Raw genomic sequence first — 12,366 nt, 5'->3', positions numbered from 1 at the left:
TATTTCCATTATGAATAAATTTGGAATTTATTTTAAGGCTTTCAAAAACTGGGAGTGCTGTGGTCTCAGAATTATTTTTTATTAAACATTGTCTCCCTGGCTGCATTTCAGGTGCTGGCTGAATTCTGCACCGTGGGCTGTGTTAGCATCAGAAATGCCTTTGAATGATAATAATTATAATAATTACATATATAAAAAGGATGGAATTGGGTTTCAGTTCTATTCGGCTGAACTTGATATTTGACTCTACTGACTCAGTTTTGGCATCTTTAAAATGAAGATAATTGATAACTACCTTGTTATCTCTGAGGAGTGGGCATGATCATGCTTGAAAAGAGACTCGAACCCTTGAATAAATGTGCCCTGAATGCAAATTGTTACTTATTTAAATCAATGTGTTTTACAGGTTGACATCTTGGACAGGAAGGAAATCGTCCCTATACTTGAATTCAAGACTGACTTCCAAATGAGAATGAAATCAACATAGTAGACAAGGAGTCTGACTCTCTTTGCCACCTTGCTGCCACTGGGAACTAGAACTGCTGTCTTTCTCACAGAATCTTATTCTCGAAAGACAAGTCACACTTTTTACTCTCGGGGCAGAGCCATGTATCCCAGCCTCTTCCTTTTTTCCTTTGCCCTCTCGCCTTTATTCAAGCTCATTGATTCTTTGTTTCAGTGGGAGCTTCCAAGAGAAATGGAGTAAATCATTCAGCAAGGGGAAGACATCAGCCATCTAGAATCCTCAACATTAATTTAGAATTCACTTTTATATGGTTTAAACCATGAATAAACAATAGACAAGGGATGGGAGGCTGAGGGAAGGAGAAAAGTGGATCATCTAGTGAGGCTCGTGGAAACAAATGAATCTACTGTGTCCGCACTGACTCAGTAAAACTCGTTTCTGGTCTCCAGGAGCTTAGAGTCCAGTTGGGGAGAAAAGACATACTCATCATTTATGAGACACGGTGAGAAAGTTTATGGCTGCCACCAAAGCGTCACTTCTGATCCATCTACAGACTATGGAGCCCCCTTTCTTGACTCCCGAGGGACCCGGAAATCTATACACAGTCTCTCTAACGGTCTAGGAGAGTATGCTGGTGGCAGAAGCACCCCTTGACTGGGCGAGGGGAGCCAGAATTGGGCTTATCTCCTATGGATGCTATGTCCAGCAGCATGAGTCACTGTAGTGGATGGACCCTCTTCCCGTTCAATCTGCAGCCACTTCTGGTATCACAAATGGGTTCTCCAGTGCTTGGATATGATGGGTCCAGATTCTTTGTTTAAGAGTCCTGATCTCTTTCCTTCTCTGCTCTCCCCACAGTTTCCTTCCCAGGGTCTGGAAATGTCTTCTCACACTCCTTTAAAACACGGTTTATGACATCCATGTTCCTGGAAGAATGGGGAGCCATCTTCCTATTCTCCTAAGTGTGCCTACTTTGTTGATGGTTACTCTCGTAAGGACTACCACGATGACATTCTGTCATATGTTTTGTCAAAGGGCAGAAAAACAAACAGAGAAAAGAAAACATAAAAATGGCCAATTAGCAAGTAAGCCAGGAAATATGTGCTGAGCAGCATATGACAAACGTTTTCATGTACTTTATTCTATTTCGTTTTCATGATAAAGCCCCCAGAGTAGTTGTTATTCTTCCTACTTTATTGAGCAGAAGCCTTAGGGTCACAGGAGTTAAACCACTTGCTCAAAGCTGTATACATAATAGAGCCCATAATGCATATATTTTCTGTTGCCCCAGACACTGTTCCTTCTACTGTACCATGGCTGCTTGTAGGTCAAAAGAGGAAGAACTTCCTGTGGGTTAGAATGTCCTAGGGGTAGGTTTATGAGGAGGAGGTATTTGAACTGGCTCTCGACTGAATTATAGGCTCTGGCTAGACAGTGGAAGAAGGCAAGGCTATTCCTGGACTTGGAAGGATTAGGATGACTAAAACCACAGGTTGAAAAAAGTGGAAGGTGTATTTGGAAGACTGTGTGTAGACTGTTTTGGCTGGAGAGGAGGGCTCATTCATATAATGAAATGGCACCCAGCCAAAGAGACAGGAACAATGAAGACTGCTTTGCCATTGTTGTGATTCAGGAGTTTCAGGCACCTCTGTTAAATGAGGATAAACAGGGCTGACCTTCCCTCACAGGCAGTCTGGGATTCTGAATCATCGGTGACTGGGAAGTGGCATGCTCCATTATCTGAGGCATGATATTATATCCACCAGCTATTTTGTGCAGTTGAATTTTTGTTCCATTGAAATGATTCTCTCAGTGTGAGCTCAATAGCGACGGGCATGATGGTGGTTTTTCTATGTTGCCAGAAACTAGGTCTGAATTTCTTCCAGCGCCTCCTGCTCTAAAGCACCTCTTATGATTAATTAACCTTTTGTGGAGTAACTAGGACATCTGTGTGGGATGAGATGTACTTTGGTCAGACTTCAGTTTTCAGTTGTTCGGCAAGAGGATAATTAATTATAAGAGCTGAATCTGAACAGAAGACTTTGGAGGAAATCCAAATGAAGCAAAACATCTAATTATCAATGAACAGGAAGTATTTTTTTTTATTGTTGTTGTTGTAGAAGTGAAGAAAATACTTAATATAAATAAAAGGTAGTAACAACTTAAGATGCTTGCTTGGAGTGTACACGTAATACGATAAATATTTGTTTTTTGGAGATAAAATACGATGAACTCACCATAACCAGACAAATACGAAACAGGGGCCAAGTTAAGTGTCTACAATAATATGTATTCCCCTTAGAGAGAATTGTGTTGGCTTTAACAAGGGTATATCTAGAATCACCTGGCTATCATTACTACTGGCAAATAACGGTAAACACCTCTTGTCTACAGAAGAGGGTTAGATTAAGATGCAAAGTAAGAGATAAGATGTGAGAAGCTAAAAACAGTGTAAAATCAATTTCTGTAACAGAAATGGCTGCTGTGATAGAGATGGTTTTTCCAAAGCTTAACTCTCTGAGGCGAATCACCTGCCGTAGTTAGCCCACATCTACGTGACACAATCTCCTACAAAACCCACAATCCTGGCAGAGCCAGAGATTCTAGCTGGACTTAACTGAACTGTGAAGATGGGTATTGTGGTGGACAATGAGAGAAATTTCCACTCTCAAATGAAATGATCCTCGGGGTTGGTTGTTGCCCACACTCACCAGTAACTTCTATACAAGTACTGCCTGGTTGTGTCCTTCAGTGAGGGAATAGGATTCTAGTCGTATTTGTAAGTATCACGAGGCTTCCATTCTATGAAGATGCTGTGTCCTTTCTTACTTATTTCTCCTGTTGCTATGAAATAATTTTCATTCCCATTTTCTTTCTACCTGTGGCTTCGGCTGCCTCACGTGAGCACTTGGTGCCCATGCTTTGTGCATCTCTCAGTTTCTACAGCTTCCTATTGTATGTTGTTGTTGGGAGACAATCTTCCACGGTGTCTTGCATTTCTGCATTCTGCTGTTCAGTACAGTATTGTCTCTGTCAGGGACAAAGGTAGGGCAGGTTTATCAGTAACCCAATGTAAAAGATTTAAGTTTCCTAAGTCTGATGTTCCTCAACTATGATCAAATCTACTGCATCACATGGCTGCTCTGTGTCACCCTTTTGGGACTCAGAGGGGTGCCGGGGACAAGGAAGGGGGACCAGGGCAAACACGAAGCTCCTGCTGTGTGCTGTGCTGTGAGTAGTAAGTCATTTGTCTCCGACTCAGGTGTCTTGTGTCTTCTGCCACATCCATGAAGGTACGCCAGGCTAAATTGTTAGATTGCAAGGAAGGTGGTATTTCTATATACTTCCTGACATATGGGTCTTACAACCAAACTCCCTCTGAGGATCTGACTGGGTCAGTTGGTCACCCTCCAGTATGGAGGATGCCTGTCGCACTGAGCTGTTGTGCATATACAACATCTATCTTCTAGGATAGTCGATAGATTGCAGCTTTTGGATCAGGAACTCTTTTTTGAACTGGCCATCTGTGGCCAACTTTTCAAGGTCACTTTGTTCAAATATTGAGGACTGTGAAGGAGGGTACAGGATGTCATTAAGAGGGGCCATGAGCTTGGCAAACCCTTGAAAGTTCTCAGAAGTGGACATTATAAGTTTTGCCTTTCACAGACTGTCCAGGGAAATGTTACTGAGAAATAGTTAATTCACCTCAACTCTCTGGAATATTCTGAGATTTTTGTGAATGAATATGGGTGTATGCCTTATCTGCAACTTACCAGCTCTCTGCCTGAAGAGGAAGGAAATATTTGGTAAATTTTGTGCTCCTAACACTGGCTACTGGAGATGAACGCTCAGGTTCACCTTAGAGGTTCTCTCTTAGCGTGTATTCCACTATTGGGAGAGCAGACGTGTGGTTGGCTGGGATTCCCTCCACTGTCAGGTTCAGGCATGAACCCTCATTGGCCCAAATCAATCAGGCTTTTGTCTGTTGATGCAGAGGAGGGCCTATGACTTTAAAGCATAGCTTTCATTCTGTCACTGTATTAGTCAGTGTTCTTCAGAGAAACATAACCAATAAGAGATATATATATATCTGTATATATATATGGCAATGTTACTATAAAACATAGCGCCTGGGTGGCTCAGTCTATTAAGCATCTGACTCTTGATTTCCGCTCAGGTCATGATCCCAGGATCACGGGACTGAGCCCCATGTCGGACTCTGCCCTGAGTGTGGAGCCTGCTTAAGATTCCCGCCCCCCCTTCCCCTCTCCTGCTCATGCTCTTTTCCTCATAATAAAAAAAGTTAAAAATTACCCGCCCCACATATAATATATAGAATATATACTTATACATGCAAAATCTCAGCATAATTAATTAATTAATTAATTGGAATCGGCTCATGAGATTTTTGGAGGCTGAGGAGTCCCACGGTCTGCTGTCTCTAAGCTTGAGACCCAGAAAAGCTGGTGGTATGATTTGGAATACACCGAGATGTATTCTCTGCCAAATGCCCGAGAACCAGAGGGGCCAGTGGTATCCAAGGGCAGGGGAGATGAGATTAAATGTCCCAGTTCAAACAGGGAAGCAGACAAAGAGAGTTAAATTCCTCCTTCCTTTGCCTATTACTCTATTAAGGCCCTCAGTGGATTGGCTGATGCCCACACACTCCTTTACTGAGTCCTGTGATTCTACAAAAACTAAATCTTAGTGAGGGACACCTTCACAGACACACTCAGGAATAATGTTTTATCCGGGCAGCCTGTGGCCAGTTAGGTTGACACATAATATTAACCATCACGGTCACCAAGCTTGAAAATAAAGCTGACACTTGGAGGAAGGGAAGAAGAGTTGAAAGTCTGGCCAAAGTCGGAGTCAGAGCCCTGGTCAAACCATCCCCAGAGCCTATGTAACTTCTGGCCTTTTCTATTATGTGAGCCAACAAATTAACTTTATTGTTAATGGCAGTTTGAATTGGGCTTTCTGTTACTTACAAACAAAAACATCCTAAGTGATTCACTTACTGGTTTTCATAACATGTGAGGTCACTCAAGGGTTAATGCTCTGAGATTATATGGGTAATGCAGGCATCTTTCTTACTTTCTTCTTTCTTTTTTTAAATGTCAAGGGGCAGAGAGAGAGGGAGACAGAGGATCGAAGTGGGCTTTTTGCTGACAGCAGAGACCCCCATGCAGGGCTCAGACTCACAAACCATGAGATCGTGACCTGAACTGAAGTCAGATGCTTAACCAACTGAGCCATCCAGGAGCCCTAGACATCCTTCTGAAGTTGGGATGGTGCATGTTAATTCCGGACACATCAGATGCAAGTCTCATAGGTGTAATTCACTGGTCTTTTCCCAGTGCCTGATGTACGGCACACGCTCACAAACATTTGTGGAAGGGATCCATGAACACTACTGATGGTTCCCCAGAACTTATTAATTATTTCCTGACACTTGTCACACCTCCTTGGTTGCTTTGATTGGGCTTTTGCTGCAGGATTTGGAGGATGAGTTTGGTTACTAAAGAGTTAAATAAAAAGATTTAAAAAAAAAATCACACTGTTTCCGTGGACAATGGCGACCGATGTCATCTTGGACTCCACATCCTTTAGGGATGGGTTTCCACATTGGTGATTCAGCAGGCCAGGCCATACTAGTTAATCAGAAGTTATAATTTTGGTTTGTACTGTTCTGAGGTCCATTATAATCTACAGTTTACAGCTTGTGGTAAAAAGGACGGACTAACTTGTTTTGCTGCAGTACAGTGTTATTTTCTTCAGAAAATGATCAGACCTAGAGCTGTGCCTTAGATCCCAGCACTGCCTCTTTGCATGCAAAAGAATACCCCCCTTTCTAACTGAAAACTGCCAGAGTAAAAACAAAACAAAACAAAAAAATCAAGACAGAGATGGTCTTACCTTATGTACATCTGCTGTAAGTCCAGGTACCAACAAGGATCACACCCAAAGTGGGAGAATCATACGGCCTTACTAACTATGGTTGAACCATGTTAAAGTCATGAAGAACCCTGATGGGACCTCAGGTTAATATTCCCAGCTTGCCAAGCCGCATGTTTGCTGATATCAGGATTTTCTAGTGGATGTGGAAAACAGTTGAAATCAGAGTATCTGGGTCAGCATAATTTAATGTGCTCTGACAAAAACCTAACCTGAACAGCCTTCTCTAATGTTCAGAGTGTTCTCTTCCTCTCTTCAAATGATTTGTCACACCCAAAGAATGGGAGAACTTCTTGGAATGTGTTCCTGACTATGGACAGCACGTCCACAATGCAACAAGTAGACAGCAGGGTAATTGCGTGATGGCCAACACTTCTGGGAATAAGGCAGGAGGTGCATCATTTATGCCACTAAACCCACCCACACACCCTGCAATATCTTCCTGGAATCGCAAAGGGAGTTCGAAAAGAAACCCAGACCTTATAGGTAGACCTAAATCCAAGGCCATGTGGCACTGGGGAGAGCAAAGTGGCTGCTGGAGTTTCACTTACAAAGGACTTCTTGTCCTGGTCAAACTTGAAAATTCAAAGAAATCCTTTTGTCAGCTAAATTCACAGTTTCTCTGATAGGGTTGCACTTCGGCCTTCATTGTTTCATTAATGTAGCTTTAGGCACACTTATTTTCTGAAAGTCCAAGCTACCTCCATTTATTTCCTTTAGTATTTAGAAGGCTAAAACACCATCATACCATTGCCACTTTCCCTAAGCATCTTGACAGGTTTAGATTGCCAACTGACTTTTCCTTTTGGATCAGCAAAAAAAAAAAAAAAAAAAAAAAAAAAAAAAAATCCCTGCTAACCATTTCCCCATGGTATCCCTCCCAGCAGTAAAATTCTCAGCAAGGCTACTTAACAATTTCTTATGTGCTCGTTTTTTTTCCATAATGAGACTGCCAACAGATGCCCATATAATGGAAGTCTCCATTGGCTCCCGTGAATCCGAGTTTTGTAGCCGAGCTTTTTGTGAATCTGCATCAGCAAAGCATTTTCAAGATCCTCTGTCTCCCCGGATGGTCTGCTTCTCCTCTTGTCGCTCTCCAAATTCTCTTCACTTTGCTTCTACCTGCATGCGTGTGCGTTTCCGTACTGGAGTATAGCCTCTTACTCTTATTCTAGCATTTGATTATACTTACTCTGTTCTGTTATTCTCGTCTCTAGTGTTTTGTTTTTTTTTTTTTTCTTCTAAGCATGGATTTATTTCATCCAGCTGATTCCAAGAATAGGAACCATATCTTCTAATTCTTTGTATGCCTCTAAATACCACTCACCACGTTGACTATGCCTAATAAAGATGCTTCCCTGGTAACATCAGTTTCCTGGTCTTGGCCTCAATTGCAGTGGTTTGCTTTACTTTAAAAACACCCCTCCAGGGGCGCCTGGGTGGCGCAGTCGGTTAAGCGTCCGACTTCAGCCAGGTCACGATCTCGCGGTCCGTGAGTTCGAGCCCCGCGTCAGGCTCCGGGCTGATGGCTCGGAGCCTGGAGCCTGTTTCCGATTCTGTGTGTCCCTCTCTTTCTGCTCCTCCCCCGTTCATGCTCTGTCTCTCTCTGTCCCAAAAATAAATAAAAAACGTTGAAAAAAAAAAAATAAAAAAAAAAAATAAAAACACCCCTCCAATTTATTTTTAATATTTAATATTTGAACTGTTTATAAGCCGTTTTTTAGGCCTCTCTTTATAAGTCCATTTTGCCCAGTTGCAGGTCTATCGAAACTGGATTTGACTGGAAAGGAATCTTAGATGCGTGGACTGTAACTGGATATCTTCCTCATATTTAACTCAGCATCTAGTTTGTGGTTTTCTAGTTACTACTTTTAATTGGTTTATTAAGTGTGCTAAACTTGGTAGGGGTTAACCAAGAGACCGTATTTATTTTCCTGCCATGACTGTCCTTAATTGTACTTAGATTTTCCTTCTTGGCCTCCTTGGTGAGGCTGATCTCACAGCTTTGCAGTCAAAGTGTTAACAAATAGCACAGCCCAATCTAATATAAAAATTTCAATCTCGGGGCGTCCGGGTGGCTCAGTCTGGTGGGCGTCCGACTTCGGCCCAGGTCATGATCTTGCGGTCTGTGAGTTCGAGCCCCGCGTCGGGCTCTGTGCTGACAGCTCAGAGCCTGGAGCCTGTTTCAGATTCTGTGTCTCCCTCTCTCTCTGACCTTCCCCCATTCATGCTCTGTCTTTCTCTGTCTCAAAAATGAATAAACGTCAAAAAAAATTTTTTTTAAATTTCAATCTCTCATCTAGTCACAGCTTCTTCCCCAGCACTGCCTGCCAGTCCCCCCCATCCCCCATTGCTCAGAGAAGACATGATCCCTCAGTGCAGTAGATGGGCAGGGAGGCATGGCTGGGTCTCCCTCTTGTTGTCTACTGTGCTCCTTCACTCCCCGTCTCCACTCAGAACACTGCTGCTTTGGACTCTTACAGAGTTGGGGTGCTGAGTAGGGAGGAGAAGTAGACAGTGACCGTTTCCAACTTGACTACTGCTGGCATAATCGGTGCCATTGTTCTCAGTGTGGCAGATGACCCAACACTGGGTTTCACTCAGGAATGTTTGTGGGATCTTTGTCCTGCATGGGGAAATGTGTTCTTTGGCTGACCTCTTATGACATCCCCTCCGTTCTTTGCTCTGGTTCTATACCCCACTGCGCTTTCTTTTGTTGGGGTCCCGATGCCCTGTAGGCAGAGTCCTGTCAAGATGGTGCCAGCCTGGCTCCCCTCTGTGGTATTCACATGGACTATCTTTATTCTTCTGCTGGCTGATGGAAGTGCGGCCTGCTCCTCGGTTTGCTTATACTCCAGGGATAGTCGCGATCTTGGAGGACACTTTAGGTTCTCCCAACAACGCTTTTTTGCCCCATTCTTTAAGATCATTCTGCCAAGGACTAAGATGCCTGCCTTCTGTATGCAAGTGGTGGTGGCAAAGCCCCTTCTAGTTAGCAGGGTGTTTTGTGTGGCAGAGGGTGGGCAGAGAGTCAAAGGACCCCCAATTCTTTCTCCATGGGACAAGGACGGGACAATCCACTCCCACACATTTCTCCAGAGGATTTCTGGAGGTCTTATGTTTCTCTAATGAAAAATAAAGCACGGGTGCACATTCTTTCAGTGTTTATTCCAGATTCTTCTAGATGGTTCTTATATGAAAAGCAAGGCATTTTGAAAGCCCAGATGTTTGTTGTCTTAGCATAATATCACACATATTATTACCTAATTCAAAGCATATGATTAAGGAAACAGGAATTAGATAGATGAAAAATAGAGTCTAAATTTGTTGAGTGAGATTTGAATGCAGTATTCTTTTTGTAGATTCCTCTTTCAGTTGAGCAGTTATTTTCATTGAAATATTATTTGGTTGAGGAAACCTTCTATATAGTGAAACATATGGGCAGCGATTCTTGGCTTTAGAGCTTCCAGTTTCTGACAGGGTTTCAAGATGTCTTAATGCTGAGACTAGGTCTGCAGCTTTGGCACCTTGGACAAGGCATTTTTACAGAGCTAAGTTGTTTTATTTTTAAATTTGAGAAGATTTTACTCAGTAAGTGTTAAAATCCTTCAGGCCTCTAATAATTTGTAACATTTGCATAATGTACACTCATATTGGTAAGAATTGAAAAAGACCAGCTTATGGGGCACCTGGGTGGCTCAGTCGGTTGAGCGTCCGACTTCGGCTCAGGTCATGATCTCACCGTTCTGGAGTTCGAGCCTCGCATCGGGCTCTGTGCTGACAGCTCAGAGCCTGGAGCCTGTTTCAGATTCTGTGTCTCCCTCTCTCTCTGCCCCTCCCCTGCTCATGCTCTGTCTGTCTCTCTCTCTCTCTCTCTGTCTCTCTCTCTCAAAAATAAATACACATTTAAAAAAAGAAAGAAAGAAAAAGAGCAGCTTAAAAAATGTAACTGCTTTGAAAAAAAAATCTGATTGAACATTTGCATTAACAATAGTGCTGCTCATCAGGATTTCATCATTCAACTTATAATTCATACAGCCTTTAATTTTATTATTTAACTTTGCTACACTTTCAATAATGGAAAGTTTAATAATCAGTGTCTTTAATTCAACACTTGTTCTAGTTCTGGCATTTTCCCTTTACTGGTTGCAAAACAAGTTACTAAGGGTTTCCTTTAGACTATATGCTATAAATAAATAAGTGCCTGGTTTTTAAATTTTTTATAACTACTAAATAGGACATTTAGTTTTCTCATCTGGACAGTGGATATAATAACACAGCCAAAAAAAAAAATCCCCACGTCCCCCACAAACATGTTCCTCAAGCTATCTGAACAGAGGATGTGACCAAGCCACAAGCAAGGGGTCCGTCCCCTATGATTCTTCCTTCCCTCACTCTCGACATCTAATCAGCTAGAAAATCCTTGGCTCAACCTCCAAAGTGAATCTCAAGTTCATCCATTCTTCTCCACCTCTGCTGTTACCACCAATTTTGTTAATTCTTGCCTGCAGTAAGGTAGAGACCTCTCTGTTTTCTCAGTTTCTCTTGCCCTTAGACTCCACACAGCAGCCACAATGGTCTCTAAATACATAAACCAGGTCACCTTCATCCTCTCTCTCAAACCTTTCAGTAGCATTTGTTTGGAGTTAGAGTAAAATCCAAGCTCCTTATCGTGGTATATAGTTAAAGTGATTCTAGCTGTCGTGATAAATGGAACTCGAAATTTCAGTGGCTTAACGTACGAAAATTCGCTCCTGGTTGAAGCAACAGTCAGCGCAGTTGATCCTGGTTTAGAGCAATTTGCCTCCACAGGATGATTCGGGGACCTAGCTTCTATCTCGTGGTCCTGCTGTTCACTAGCTGCCTCAGGGTCTTCTGCATCCAGCAGGCAGATGGAGGCAGTAGTTGGAGAGGGCACACCCACTTCTTAACTGTTGTGGGATTCGTAAGACCACGTTCCAATACTGCTCGCATACCATTGGTGAGAATTGATCACATGGCCCCACCCAGAAGCTAGGAAGGCTGGGAAATGTAGTCTCTGGCAGGGAGACCCTTAAAGGTACAAGTCTGGAGAGGTCAGCATGCATCTTTGGGGAAAGCCAGACATCCTGTCAACACACAGTGTTTATTTTATTATTAAAAAATTTTCTTTAACGTTCACTTATTTTCGAGAGAGAGAGAGAAAGACAGAGAGAGAGAGAGAGAGAGAGCGCAAGGGTGGGGGCAGAGGGAGAGGGGGACAGATGATCTGAAGCAGGCTCTGCGCTGACAGCAGAGAGCCCAATGCGGGGCTCAAACTCACGAACTGAATGGTGAGATCATGACCTTAGCCAAAGTCGGACTTAGCTACCCAGGCGCACCCCCACATAGTGTTTAAACACCCCCACCGGTTGCCTCTAACCGCCCTCCAGCCACCTCTTAAAAGCTTTCTGGGACTAGGTTCCAGCCATGCTGGTCTTCCTCCTCTTCCAATTTCAAGCCCATCCTTGATGAGCCCCCCACGTCCCCCACAAACATGTTCCATCCTTGGAACTCATCCTAGGACTTTTGTGTTCTCTTCTTTCTGGCTGGAAACTTTTATCTCCAGGCCTTTTCCTGGATAGTTCTCTTCAATTCCCAAATCTCAGTTCAAGTACCATCTCCCCAGGAGTCCCCGCCCGCCTACCCAATACAGTACTCTTCCATGTACCAGTTTAAAAAAATTTTTTTTCAATGTTTTTTTATTTATTTTTGGGACAGAGAGAGACAGAGCATGAACGGGGGAGGGGCAGAGAGAGAGGGAGACACAGAATCGGAAACAGGCTCCAGGCTCCGAGCCATCAGCCCAGAGCCTGACGCGGGGCTGGAACTCAGATGGTGACCTGGCTGATGTCGGACGCTTAACCGACTGCGCCACCCAGGCGCCCCTTCCATGTACCAGTTTTAGTTGTCTTCACAGCACG

At 43.3% G+C, this 12,366-nt stretch overlaps 1 long non-coding RNA gene across 2 annotated transcripts; it reads right to left on the bottom strand.

Annotated features, from left to right (window-relative positions):
- Positions 1-63: 63 nt before the first annotated feature.
- Positions 64-11,355, bottom strand: LOC122226553. 2 transcript variants are annotated; one of them, XR_006205665.1, is made up of 4 exons: positions 11,167-11,355; positions 6,386-6,560; positions 3,178-3,496; positions 64-1,480 (listed from the first exon to the last, which is right to left on the bottom strand). It is a non-coding gene; the product is annotated as an uncharacterized LOC122226553 (long non-coding RNA). The 2 variants fall into 2 exon arrangements; XR_006205666.1 differs by lacking the exon at positions 6,386-6,560 and having other exon boundaries at positions 65-1,480.
- Positions 11,356-12,366: the final 1,011 nt, after the last annotated feature.

The sequence above is a fragment of the Panthera leo genome, chromosome C1 (genome assembly GCF_018350215.1).
Source record: "Panthera leo isolate Ple1 chromosome C1, P.leo_Ple1_pat1.1, whole genome shotgun sequence".
NCBI classification, from domain to species: domain Eukaryota; kingdom Metazoa; phylum Chordata; class Mammalia; order Carnivora; family Felidae; genus Panthera; species Panthera leo.
The sequence above is the reverse complement of the archived record's forward strand: the minus strand, read 5'-3'. Positions and strand labels throughout refer to the sequence as shown.